The sequence below is a fragment of the Camellia sinensis genome, chromosome 3 (assembly GCF_055761805.1).
Source record: "Camellia sinensis isolate YWXY chromosome 3, ASM5576180v1, whole genome shotgun sequence".
NCBI classification, from domain to species: Eukaryota; Viridiplantae; Streptophyta; class Magnoliopsida; order Ericales; family Theaceae; genus Camellia; species Camellia sinensis.
In genome coordinates this window covers 27,412,296-27,426,437 of record NC_138963.1, presented here as the reverse complement: position 1 = coordinate 27,426,437, position 14,142 = coordinate 27,412,296, and the positions used below count along the sequence as shown (strand labels likewise).

The 14,142-nt window shown below is 45.6% G+C and overlaps 1 long non-coding RNA gene across 1 annotated transcript; it reads right to left on the bottom strand.

Moving 5' to 3' along the window:
* Positions 1–9,967: 9,967 nt before the first annotated feature.
* On the bottom strand, positions 9,968–13,176 carry LOC145820938 (uncharacterized). The gene is made up of 4 exons (XR_014362982.1): positions 11,576–13,176; positions 10,922–11,487; positions 10,730–10,828; positions 9,968–10,473 (listed from the first exon to the last, which is right to left on the bottom strand). It is a non-coding gene; the product is annotated as an uncharacterized LOC145820938 (long non-coding RNA).
* Positions 13,177–14,142: the final 966 nt, after the last annotated feature.

The window sequence follows — 14,142 nt, the reverse complement described above, 5'->3', positions numbered from 1 at the left end:
CTTGATTCGTCGGTTTACAATCTGAATAGGCCGTTCTTCATAAGTGTAATTATCACTCAATACCACACGGGTAGGCTCAATAACATGGAAGGGATCTCAAAGATAATCCCTCAACATTGAAATATAGAAGACATTATGCATATGCTCCATTTCAGGAGGAAGCGCCACTTGATATGCCACTGGATTAATTTTCTCGATGATTTAATATGCCCAACATATCTTGGTGCTAGCTTGCCCTTAGCCCCAAAACGAGTCTGTCCTTTTATTGGTGTCACTTTAACAAAAACATGATCACCCACTTCATATTCCCTGTCTCGCCTTCGTACATCCGCATAACTTTTCTGTCGGTTTTGTGCGGTTTTCAATCTTTGTTGAATCAGTTTCACCTTTTCTGTGGTCTCGTGTACAATCTCGGGCGCAAGTAAAGGCCCATCTCCAACTTCTGCCCAGCAAATAGGAGATCGGCATTTTCTGCCATATAAAGCCTCGAAAGGCGCCATACCGATACTCGAAGGAAAACTGTTATTGTAGGCAAATTCGGCTAAGGGTAAATGACTTTCCCAATTTCCTTGGAAATCAAGAACACATATACGCAGTAAGTCTTCCAGAGTCTGGATGGTTCTTTCTGATTGGCCATCTGTCTGAGGATGGTATGCGCTACTCAACCTCAATTCGGTACGCAATACCGTTTGCAGACTTTGCCAAAATCTCGATGTAAACTTCAAGTCCCTATCAGAAACAATAGGCACAGGCACTCCATGCAATCTGAAAATCTCATCAATATAAATTGTAGCCAATTTGTCCGCATTATAAATTATTTTGACAGGTAAGAAGTGAGCAGATTTAGTCAATCGATCAACAATAACTCAAATTGAATCCATACCTTTACTCGAGCGAGGCAATCCAATAATGAAATCCATGGTGATATGTTCCCATTTCCACTCCGGTATTGGTAAGGGTTGAAGTAAACCTGCAGGTCGTTGATGTTCAACTTTGACTTGTTGGCAATGTAGGCGTTTCGACACAAACTCGGCAATTTCTTTCTTCATTCCCGGCCACTAGAAATTAAGTTTCAAGTCTTGGTACACTTTTGTATTTCCTGGATGGATATAAAGTTTTGAATTGTGGCCTTCCTGTAAAATTCACCTTTTCAGTTCGGAATCATTTGGTACACACAACCTTCCCTGAAATTTCAATACATTGTTTTCAAATTCAAAGTCCGGCCTTGGTTTGGATTCCCGTTCATCAATGACCTTCTTAAGAAAGTCATCTTGGTGTTGTTTCTCTTTAATCTCCTCAATAAATGCCGGTTGAGTGGAAATAGCAGTCAATGTCCCACCTTGTTCTCGTAAAACAATCTCAACTTCAAATTTCTCAAGATCACATAGCAGTTCTTTTTGTCCGGTGAGTAAACAGGCCAAATTCCCAATTGATTTCCGACTAAGTGCATCAGGAACGGTGTTAGCTTTCCCCGGATGGTACAAAAATTTGTAAGTCATAGTCCTTTATCAATTCTAACCATCTCCGCTGTCTCATGTTTAACTCTTTCTGTGTAAAGAAATATTTCAAAATCTTGTGATCTGTGTACACCTCACATGTTGCCCCATATAAGTAATGGCGCCAAATTTTCAATGCAAATACTACTGCGGCAAGTTCTAAATCATGAGTTGGGTAGTTCTTCTCATGTGGTCACAGTTGTCGGGAAGCATACGCAATAACTTTACCATTCTACACTAATACACATCCTAGACCCTTATGAGAAGCATCACTAAAAATAGTAAATCCACCCGTACTTGATGGTAGGGTAAGAATCAGTGTAGTCACAAGTCGAGTATTTAATTCTTAGAAACCTGATTCTCTCTAATCGGTCCAGTCAAATGATATCCCCTTTTGAGTCAATTGAGTTAATGGTAGAGCAATTTTGGAAAAATCTTTCACAAACCTCCTGTAGTACCCGGCTAAACCCAAGAAACTCCGAACTTCAGTAACATTAGTCGGTCGAGGCCAATTCACCACTGCTTCAATCTTCTGTGGGTCAACTGAAATGCCATCTTTACTAATCACATGCCCCAAAAACATAACATCATCAAGCCAAAATTCACACTTTGTTAGTTTTGCATACAGTTTTTGTTCCCTTAAGGTCTGTAAAGCAATTCTCAAATGATGTTCATGTTCTTCCTTACTCTTGGAATAAATCAAAATGTCATCTATAAAAACAACCACAAATTCATCGAGGAATGGTTTGAAATTTTTGTTCATAAGGTCCATAAATGCAGCAGGCGCATTAGTAGCTCCGAAAGGCATAACAAGAAATTCATAATGTCCGTACCTCGTTCGGAAGGCGGTGTAGACACCCCATTTTTGACCGTCCTCAAGACTTGGACGTCACCGTTGGAACACTTGGTGATTACCCTTGTTTGTGTTCGTCTTGAGTTCCTGGAGGTTTCGGTTGTGCGCCTTGCCTCAGGATCTCTCGACTCGACCGTGTTGTGTCTGGTTTTGCACCAAACACTTGTGTTTTTCCTTGAAGGGACAGGGAATGCCTTGTGAGGCATCCCCATACATCACCGGCCATGGCTTGAGGCCACCGGCCAGTGATTTTGTGCCATCGGCAGTGTATATTGTCGGTCGGCACCCTTTGTTGCCGGTCGGCCATTTATTGTGCCAAAATGGCAATTTTGAATGGCCGATCACTGTTCATCTACTTTTGGTAGATATTTTGTGCCAGCTGTGATAGCTAGCACCCACCTTTTCTCCCCTCCATACACGTGTATGGAGGGATCTCTCTCTTGACAAGCTTATTTGACAAGCTTTACAAGAGAGAGCTCTATAAGAGAGAGTCTCCTCTGTTGGATTTAGGGTTAGAGAACATTTTTAGAGAGCTTTGATATTAGGGTTAGGAATTTATATCTATCCTATATCTCTCTCTCTCTCTCTCTCTCTCTCTTGAGCTTAGTGTGTGTGTTTTGTCTTACTTTTGCTCACAAGCACCCACCATTACACCTTCTCTTGGTTATTGAGGGCCAAAGGAGTGTTCTTGGAGTTTTGGAGCTAGTTTCAACCTAAAGAAGCTGCTGGAGCTCCATTGTTGAAGAGGGTCTTCAAGGGTAAGAAACTTGCTCCTTTTTACCCCTTTCTTGCATTGTATTTTTGCCTACCTTACAACTGTTTTTGTGTTTAGTGTATAACATAAAAAAGTTCTGTTTTTAGGCCCTCTAAATAGTTGTTTAAGGTTGCTTCAAGCTTTGGGGTTGTTTGACCCCTCTTAAGCCTTGTAAGGCTCCATTTTGTGCCATTTTGAGTGAGCTCCGAGACCTTGGTGTTTGGGCCTCCTCACCATTGAAATCTTGAGGGATTTCAGAGGTGAGGATGGTGCCTTGAGGTCCCAAGAAGGAGATGGCCACCCCCTCTCCTTGTTGTCCTTGAAAAGGACCATTTTTGGCCTCATGAGGGAGCACCATGTTTAGGCTCATATTGACCATGCCTTAGCTGATTTTTGTGCTTATTATATCATAATATGCCTCTGTTTTTAGTTGATTTTGGTACATCATGCTTGATTAGCATACATGCCTTATAATGCCATTTTGTTGCCTTAACATGCCTTAGGTTGTAAACCATTGTTCTAGCATGCTTTAGGCTTAGTTTTGTGAAGCTTTCATGCTTATTTCGCCATGTTTAAGGTCTGTCCTTAGCCATTTTGGTTGACATGAAAATGCACAACTTTGTCTCTTGGGCCATCACGCATCGAAATGCGCGATTGATGGTCCGAGAACCAAGGACCATGTCCCTTTGAGTCATACACGTGATAAGGGATAGGATTGGTGCATACATTGCTTGAATTACATTTCCATGCAAAGCCCTGTCCTCTACTGCTGTCAAACAGATTCTGCAGGAATTTTTTGCCGATCGACTGCACAGAGTGCCGACCGGCAATCCATCAGTGGCCGATAGCTTCATTTGTGGCCGATGACCACCAAATCACAGCCGATGATAATTCCCTCCAGCCGGTGGTGTCTCCCAATGTCTAGGGAAGCAATTCTGAGACTTTGGAAGTTTTCGGAGTGGCAGAGCAGGGAAAACAGATGCATCTTGCGCATGGCAATGGACTTCCGAGCAAGACCCGAGCACGCGTGCATTGAGCCATCTTCCCAAGGCCCTTTTCCTTGCTTTTCTAAGCTTAGTTAATTTGTTAATTAATTAGGTAATTTGTAATAATTAATTAGCTTACGAGTTAGTTAATTTGTACTGTTCTTTTGGTCCCTCCGAGCGAGGGTGAATTTGTAATAAGTGTGGGTGAGTGTGTGCATGTCTTCCAACCCCCATTTCTTTCTCCCTTTTACTTACCTGCTTTGATGGTTAGTAATAGGTCATGTTTAATTTAGCATACCTTATGCTATGCATGCGTGCATCATTCATCAGTATTGCATGCACCAGGCTCGGCGCATCATGCTAACTACATTAGCATTTCAAATCCAATTTGAATACATGCTACTTGTGCATTTTCACATGTCATTCATAGACTAGCCGAGCCTACTCTAGTGACATTCCGTATGCATTGCATTAGGCACTTAACATGAACTACGATCATGCATATGATTACTAACTAGTTTTTGTTTTGGTACGGAGTACGATGTAAGTATTTATGCTTTAGCATCCTTGCATGCGTGTGAGTGTTGCCATGATAGCATGATTACCATGAGGCTAGCTGCTTATGTGATATGAACTGCTTGAATGCCTGTGGGTGAAGGTTGGATTGTCTGAGTTGGAATGGCTCATTGAAATCCGTATTTTAGCCTACTTGCGAGTAGTAAATTCCAAAGCATTTTTTTAAAAACGGATATGCAATGCTTATTCCCAAATTAGGCAATCTAGTCTATACTTTTGTGCCCTGCGCATAACATAGTAATTCTAGGCTAATAATCGGGATAAGAACACATAATGTTTCCAAAAACGAATATCACGGTTAGTAGAGACCGATCTTCGGATCGGGCGAGAGGGGGTGCTCATAGCTGACCTTCCCCAATCGTACCCTAGCTCCCGAGCCGAGGCAACTTTGGTGATGACGAACACGTGGCCTTTGGCACCGAGTCAGGGTTTCCAAAATTCCCCAAAAATAAAATATTTAGGTGGCGACTCTGTATCTGGCAAAGCAGTCCATGTTTGGCAGTTCTTTTCAAAAATCTGTTTCTCAAAACGATTTGCCAGATTTGGACTCTTTGGTTTAGATTAAGAACCGTGACACAAATCGAGTCCGAACTGTAGCGGGGGTCCCTCGCGGGCGCGTGCTACAGTTTTTGGCGACTCTGCTGGGGATTTAGAGAGCTTGACTCGAACTCGTGATATCCTATTTTGATTACACTTATGTGTTTCTTTGCATTGCATGTGCATTGGTGCGCCTAGGACACCGTGTTTGCCATCTGCCATTCCTGAACGGTTTGCCGGAGGCTTGTCTTGTCAAGGCATGACCATAAGGCTGACCGGTTGTGGGCTCTGATAGTATGGGAACACAAACCCCAGTTTTACCGGGGCATCCCTTTTGACCATTCGACCTAGTGCATGTTCGGATCCATAGTGACCATTCCAAGCTAGGACAGGTTGCTTGCCCGATGTTAGGTTGTTTGAAAACTACTGCGTGCATAGTAAAACCCTAGCTCCTGACAAAATAGGACAGGGAAACCCTACCCCAACATAGGAGTGTTTTGACTCTCACTTATCTGCTATGTGCTTTTAGAGTGCACCTCTACAAGAAAGTACATATCAGTTTGCAAGTTTAAGTATCGGGCCCGAGGGCACCAGTATCAGTGTTGTTGAGAAATCAGTTATTTGCGGGTATCAAGTTCAGTTTTGGGAACAGTGATTCTGGGGAACAGTGATCAGTAGTAGAGTGCAGTTGTTCAGCTACACCCGTGTTTGATCTGTTTGGACTGAAATGCTGTTTGTTTTTCCTTTCAAGGTTCAAGGAGGTTCAGAGAGTTGATACAGAGTAGCTAGTGTCCCCCCTTGCTGAGGCAAGACAGATATCTGATCCGTTAGTCACCGTTCAGTACAGCAGACTTATGATGACGCAGAATTCAGAAGAGATTGTGGTTATGACAGCTACGCTAGATCAAGGGATCACCCTGCAGGATGAAACCAATGTTGATGTATCGCATCCGCCCAGGTCGCCTGTCGCACACCTGATCTGGACTCCCCAGTTGTATCAGGCTCGCGAGCCCACTACATTTGAGCTGATGGGAATGATTGGTGACCTCCAGAGAGCCGTGGCCGATTTGGCCTATGGAATGTCGGCTTCGCCGCCAGCGGCACCGTATGCCTGGAATTTCATACCGCAAGAGCCCCCGCTACTGGGGCAGATTGTAATAGAGCTCAGCCAGTCAGAGGTGGCTTCCAACTACAGCCACGATGTGTCAGCAACAACTGGGTTTTGCTCTGATGCAGTAACCCAAACCCCCGATCAGGCTGAGGCCAGAGGCAAGAACAAAATGAAGGCAGATGCCAATCCCATTGAACAACTGCTGCGGGCAGTCGAGGCTTTGAAAGCCGGGGGGATGAACAAGCAACAGATATCCGCAGTTATGGCAAACACTGTGGAGGATGTTTTCCCCACTCCACCTGAAGGTAGTTCAAGTCAGTCAGAAAATCGGGATGGGCCCCGTCATGCCAGAACAGTTCCTCCTATTCCCAACCCTGCACCTGGGAAAGATCAGAAAACCAAAGCAGTGCCTGCCGACCCTTTTGCTTGTGCGTCTAGTAAGAATGCTCAGACTTCAAAGTACCTGCCCCGAGGGCGCAGGATCTTTCATGCTCTCTACATGCCTCTATCTAAGGCACTTCAGATTCTTGCTGAAAGAGGGCACCTCAAACCCCTTGAACCTCGGCCTCTCCCGAAGAATCTCTCTCTCACACATGATGCTGCTTTGTACTGCGCGTACCACCAACAGACCGGTCACGCCACCGACAACTGTTTCCGCCTTCGCCATGAAGTGTAGGATCTGATCGATAATGAGGTCATTCTTCCACCTACCTCAGCGAAGTCTGTTACCACCGAGCTGTTGGACTTTAAGGATACTGCGAGTATGTGATCAGGGGTTGGACCACCTGCGGGTGCCGCTCGGTGTATTTCAGATGTGGTGTCTGGCACGCACTTTTTGAGCATTTGTAAATGCAGTTTTGTAGCTTCTGGCTTGGGTTTTAAGTCAGTTCTCTGTTTTGTTTTTTAGTCTGCCTCTTTGCTTTGAGTTAGTTTTTTTGTTTTTGGGTCTGTCTTGTGGTACCGAGTCAGTCCCGTTGTATAGGATGTCGAGTGATTCCGGGGTTGTTGCCTCGAACACCGTTTTTGTAGTTTACCCTTTTTGCTTTCTTTTTGAGCCTGTCTCTGCCGTGGAGCCAGTTACATCCGAGAAACCTGAATGAAACAGCTGCGGCTATCATGTTTCCGTGCTTACTGTTTGTTTTGGGCTAGTTATGCCAGAGAATTTGAATCAAACGGCCGTGCATTCCACCTGTTCTCTTATGCCCTGAAAATTATTTCTTTGACCTATGTTTTTTCAAAACCTCTTTAACACTGCGGTGAAAACGAAGGGGAAGGAATTCCTCCGGTTTTGCAAAACTTTGATCAATTTGAGAAAAGGAGAGGCATGCTAAGCTTTTAATGAATGAAAACATGCTTGTCAGCGTGAGTACTAGGAAGAACCCTGGCTTGATCCAGACCGGCTCCACACCATATTCGGCGCGAGCGATCTGTCGCTTTCTTAAAAACTTTCAAAAACAAATGTTTTACGCGGCCCTGTAAAGACCTGTGTGGAATCGCTCTTGAGATTGTGCAGCCTAGGATCGCTCTCAGCCTCAAGATTCGACCTGTTTGTCTTGAACCTCGAACTCATTCGGAACATTCAACGGTCAGCTGTCGGAGGAGGCCCGTGTGGCCAGTTTTGAAGTAGCCCTCGAACAAGAGGCACCAAAGTCGAATTAAGAAGATTAGATCTCACCAGAAGAAGCTCGCGGAGCAGCCATGATGGATTCTTCTGCAAATCATTGCAACAGCCGTTCTCCTGGACACAGAGAGGCTTCAACTTCAAAAACCATTTGGCATGGACTTGTTACACTTTTACCCTTTGAGGGGCTCGCTGGGCCGAAAACCCGGAAGGGCGACCCAGGCAAAAGTTAGAGCAAGAGAAAAATTAAAAAAAAAGAGCAAAAGCAAAAAGTAATAATGCAAAAGAAAAGAAAAAAAGAAAGAAAAAAAAGAGAATGAAAAGATACAAAAAAGATACAAAAAAAATCAAAAAAAAAGGAAAAAAAAAGAAAATGAAAAGAAGCTCGCAAGGTCGAAAATCCGCATCGGGCACCTTGGCAAAAGTTAGAGCCTGAAAAGTGAAGGTTAAAATACCCGAGTGTACCTTAACCAGAACTACGTAAGGCTTGATTCCCATGTTTGGGATACGTAGGCAACTTCATCCTGAAGTCCAGCCCCCAACGCTTTCATAGCGTCTCAGTCCACGTAATGGTTTTGATCATTCTTGCCTTCTCTGAATCCAATAGTTCGGTTGTGACAACCGGATACATAGGTAACTTCGTCTTGAAGTCCAGCCCTCAACACCTTCAAAGTGACTGTGTCCATATATTGATTTTGACCATCTCCGTCTTCTCAGCATCCGAAAGTTTGTTTGCAATCATCACTCACGAAGACTGTTTACCAAATGCTACGGCGTCATCCAGACAAGGGGCAACTTTCCGTTGCCATGAGTCGCCGTTCAAACCAGGGGCAACTTTTCATTGCTGTGCGGCGTCCTTCAAGCCAGGGGCAATTTTCCATTGCCTCCGATCCGAGGTTGCGCATCTCAAAGAGTAAGTTCCATGCTCGTTGAGCATTGACTGTTTGAAACATAGTTTTTGAGAATTTTTTCTGAGGTTGACCATTTTCTCGAATATTATTTCATTTTCCAAAACTGGACCATTTTCTTAGACCCAAAAAGGAAAATTTTCAGTGCTTATAGTCTGACTTGCATGGTTTTCAAATCAAAAATCGAACAAGTATGTTAATCCGACTCTCATCTTGATCAAAACTATTTTAGTAGAAAACCAAGACAAAAAAGGGTGATCAAAATGATGAACTAGGGGCACAGTTGAGTCAGGTGCTCTGTCTTTCCCCCGTTGTCAACATACTTGCCAGGAGGGCACTCTACCCACTAGAAGAAATAGCTGTGAGCTAACGACGTTGGGCATGAACCCGCAACTTCCTATTCATCAATCACCTTGGGGAGGGACGAAAAATGAGAGAATAAAGAATAGAGAGGTGTAAGTTGAGAGAAAAATAAGAAAAAGGGTTTTGAGAGAAAAAAAAAAATCGAGCCTGAGAGCCGAGTGATGTGAGAATCATAAATCAGAAAGGGTGAGAAATGTACCCGGAGGAACTGGCTCCTCGAGATTTGAGGTCTTTTGTTGAACATGTCCGCGTGTCGTGTCTTTCGTTTTGTTCACCTCAACTTTTGTTTTGGGTCTTTTCCAAGCGTGTCTCGTTGTGTTTAGGTCGGGTCCCCTTTTGTTTGAGTCTTTCCCGCTGTGTTCAGTTGTAGGCTCGATACCCCGGTTGAAAATCCTTTTTTATTCCGAAAATCGTTTATGCTCAGAGTGCTGTGCCATTCTCTACATCTGTGCGAAGAAGAAGAAAAAATATTCGGGGCATCTGAGCGTGCTTCAACTTCAGCTGGTTCTATCTTTGTGTTCCGTCTTGTCAGATTGGGCTGTTTGTTCAGGATTTAGTGTGTGCAGAATGAACCAAGTGTGGTGTTAGGGGCTGTATGCAGACTAATCCCCAACAGAGTATGGGCTGTGCGTTCAGTTTGAGCAGTGTGTTGCTTGGGTTGTTTTGCTATGAGGCCGTTTGGCTACCTGATCATTACAGTACAAATGCTTAATTTTTCAGACAACAGGTCAATTCCATTCACATTGAGGTGTAACATGATGTGATGCGATGCAATACATGAGATATGTAAATGTAACACTTTTTAAGCAAAAAGTTTGTTCATTTCATTATCTTTTTCGAGTACATAGCTTTGAAAACAAAAATCTGCCTGCGGCAGTACAGGGTAATCTAACTACCAGCAAAGAAAAAAGAAAAAGAAAAAGTACAAAAAGAAGAAAAGCAACAATCTGGATCATCATCAGTAGTCTCGGGCCCGGGGATCTGTCCTCACCCTCTTCCTAGACGAAGGTCCAGGGGCATTGTCATCAGCACCGTCATCTGAGCTTGAGTCTGAGTCGTCTCCAACCTCCTCAGATGACCCGGCCTCTGCCTCTGCCTCGGACTCGTCATCATCATCATTGTCATCATCAGGGATCGGCGCCTGAGCGCTACTCCCGACATGAACACGCCCCCCTGGTACGGGGACGTACAACGTCTCCACGCCCTCCTCGAGCAGGAATAGAGGGCCCAGCCGGAGCACAACCCACTGGAGGAATCTGGAAGGGAGGCTGAAAAGCACAAAAGGCAAATACATCAGAATATTGTGAGCAGTGTATCAGTGCAGAATGCAGTGTACAGTGTACGAATACCGTGAGCAGTTTATCAGTGCAGAGTGCAGTGTATAAATACGGTGTATGCAGTGTATAAATGCGGTGTATGCAGTGTATCAGATGCTGTGAGATCAGTGTGTCAGGTGTTGTGTTGTGCATCAGATTACGTGAATCAGCTTATGAATGGTTTGAGACCGTCGTCAGAAGGACATACCGGAATACTATAAAGGGCCAGGAGGTCGAAAGTCCGCTGTAGCATCCCCATCATGGAGGCATTCAACTCTACGGACTGTCGGGTGTACTCGGAGGACGCCTGTAAGAGTACAAGATGTATCAGTATTCTGCGGAATATTGAATAAACTGAAATGAAATGCCAATGCAAGATGCAAAATGAAGTAATACATACCGGAGACAAGTCGGGGATACCGGCTAACTCATGATCAACCGGGGGAGGAGCAAAGGGGATCTGGTAGGTCGCCCCATCCTGCCCTCTGTATGTTAGTAAAGTGGGCAGAGCAGGCCAGCTGGTCCCCCGCCCTCTCTGAACTCCACCCCTGCCGCGGACTCGAGCTCTCCTCGACGCTCCAGCTCCAGCCCCCGCTCCCGCTCCAGTCGCCGGCGCCGCTGGCCTCTCTCCCTTAACTCGACGGCCACCGTTCAAGGGTCGCATAATGTAGGTCCGGACGTACTCTGCGTAGTCGCCCTCGCCCCTGTGGCACTCTGCGCCCAGCCGACGGTGTAGTCCCTCATGTGCTCAAAAGAGAACCCCTCTGTATGCCTCATATGTGTAGGAGGTGGACCCGGAACTATCTGCTCCGGTAAACCCAGGGTCTGACGCAAGAAACGCTTGCCCAGGTACCAAGCCCGACAGACCGGGCCCTCCAACAGAATCCGGCAACGGGCAGTCTCCTCTGCGCCCTCGTAGTGATCCCTCACCACGGCTGACAACGGAGCCCAAGGCTGCCAGGTGTTCTGAAATTGAAATGCAGTTTGTTATCTACTGTTATTGAAAACATACAGTGCTAAGGGAAACCTAAGCAAATTCTAAAGTTGAACATACCTCCGCGGCGGTGATGGTGTCAAAATAGCGGCGAAAGAAAATAAAAGACTCCCGTGGCCTCCGCACGCATCGCACGTCGAAACGATGAGAAAAGGGGACGCCGAGTGGGGTCTTCGCATCAGGTACTAGGGCAAGCCTGGGAAAGTAGGCATACACCCATAACTGCAGAACAGATATAAGTATGACTATCAGATAAAGCAAAATACAGAATAAAGCAGAAATGGCAGAGCCGTGTGTTGTGTAGTGTATTGTATAGAGTATACAGTGTGTGCAGTATGCACATGATGAAGCCCCGCGCATACTGATCCACCTCCTCTAGGGTCATCTGCGCCTCCTCCGCCAAGGCCGGCTGAATCCGGAAATGGCTCTCAAACCAAGAGTACCTGACAAACCCTGCTTGAGCGAGGGGAGGCTGAGTGCCGAGCAGGTACAGCTGGGTGGCGTCCCACTCATCCATATCGGTGTCGAAGGGGATCGGATCACCCCCTACCCCGATGTCGGTGAGCATCGAGAAATCATAAGGGGTCATCGTCATGTCTCTCGCAACGGAGAAATGGAAGGAGTTGGTGGTATCCCACCACCTCTCCACTAGAGCGGCGAGCAAGGGCCTGCAAGTCGTGAGCCGGGAGAGCCCCTTGCAGAAGATGCCGAAACCGGCCTCGTCGACGATGTGACGAACCGCGTCTGGAAACTCTAGGTACCAATCCTGAGCGACGATATTCCCATACCCGCGGATGGTATGGGAATCCCCCTGTAATCAAAAACAACAATTGCGAGGCAATATTCAAAATGCAGTTTTAAGAAGCATACAGGTATACAACATGTGTGCATGTTTTCAAATTCGAACAGACATCGGGTGCCGGTGTACTTACAGTGAACTACAACGTGTGATGTGTCAGCGTGTTTGAGTGGTTCAGGGCAAATACGGCATGTGTGCATGTTTTCAGACTCAAGCAGATACCGGGTACCAGTGTGTATGCAGTAAAATACAGTGTGCACCGTGTGTTTGGGTGATTCAGGGTCAGTGCAGTGTGTGTGCACGTGTAAGTTTCAAATAGATATCGGTTGTAAGTTTGTTTGCGATCAACTACAGTGTACAGTGTATCGGTGAATCCGGGCTAAGCAGTTAGAGAACAGAATCAACTAATGGCAGTTATGTTTTACATTGCGGAAAATAGTAAAACAGAAAAAAGAATGTTACCTCGGAAGTGCCGAAGGATAGATGGGAGGTAGACTCACGCAGGAGAAGCTCGGGTGCCACGCCCCTCTCGAAGCTCTGGAACTGGCGTAGTCCATCGGGGAGAATCACATGAACTGCAGGCCTGTAGGTCTCCGAATCGAACGGCCGAATATGAAGTGGCAAAGGGTCGGCCTCGGGATCCATCTCGAGCTCTGGAGGGGTCCCGCCCTGTGGAAGATCGTCCGCCATCTCGAAGAGGATGTGAAAATTGCCGGAAGACGAAAAATCGGGCGAAAATGTGAAAAGTCAACAGAAAGTCAAACCTGAGAGGACCGGAAAAGGCCAGAAAAGTCGAAGTGCGGAAAAGGCACAGATATCGAGAAAAACTCGAGGGAAACAAGCCTTGAGTGGCGGAAATCGAAAAAACAACACCGAAATGAAATTTCAATCGGTTCAAAACGATTGAAACGCGAAGGTATTTGCGAATCGGACGACGAAATGGAGGCTAGAACGCAAGAAAATGAGGAAATCAAAGGAGGAAAATGATCTAGAGAGAGAGGGATAGAAATTTCAAGCAAGGGGAAATGAAGAAAATAGGGCTAGAAGCCCTATTTTAAAAGACCCGTGGCCAAATGACAGAACTGCCCCGATACAGGGACTTTTTGCCGGTCGGCAAAATAGTGTGCCGATGGAAATTGTATGATGGCCGATGGATGGCCGGTGATGCATTTTGATGGCCGGTGGACATCTGGTGGTCTCCTACAGTGATTTTGGAGCCTCCTACCCCCTTGTTTGAGTTATGTATGGGGTCCGGGGCCTTTAGTGCTCAAAACAGTGCAAAACAGTGCATTTCCGACGCTCAACCGGCCTCCGTTTTGACCTTGGGTCGTGTCTTCTGTGCGTGGCACTCGAATTCGTGCAAGGTGTATCCTTTCCGTATCCTTTTGGCTTTTACGAAACTCAAAAGTTGCCCCATGTGCATCACATGTCAATCGCACTGTCTTGTGCACTCGCGTTGTCTAAACGCATCGCGCTATCTTGCGCATCTCATTGCATTTTGCATGCATTCAAATCGCACTATTTTGCACATCTCATTGCATTTTGCATGCGTTCAATTCATTACTTGCGTAGACCGCATGTTTTACTTGCGTAGACCGCATGTTTGTTCAAATTCATTACTTACGTAGACCGCATGTTTTGCTTGCGTAGACCGCATGTTTGTTCAAATTCATTACTTGCATAGACTGCATGTTTTGCTTGCGTAGACCGCATGTTTGTTCAAATTCATTACTTGCATAGACTGCATGTTTTGCTTGCGTAGACCGCATGTTTGTTCAAATTTATTACTTGCGTAGACCGCATGTTTTGCTTGCGTAGACCGCATGTT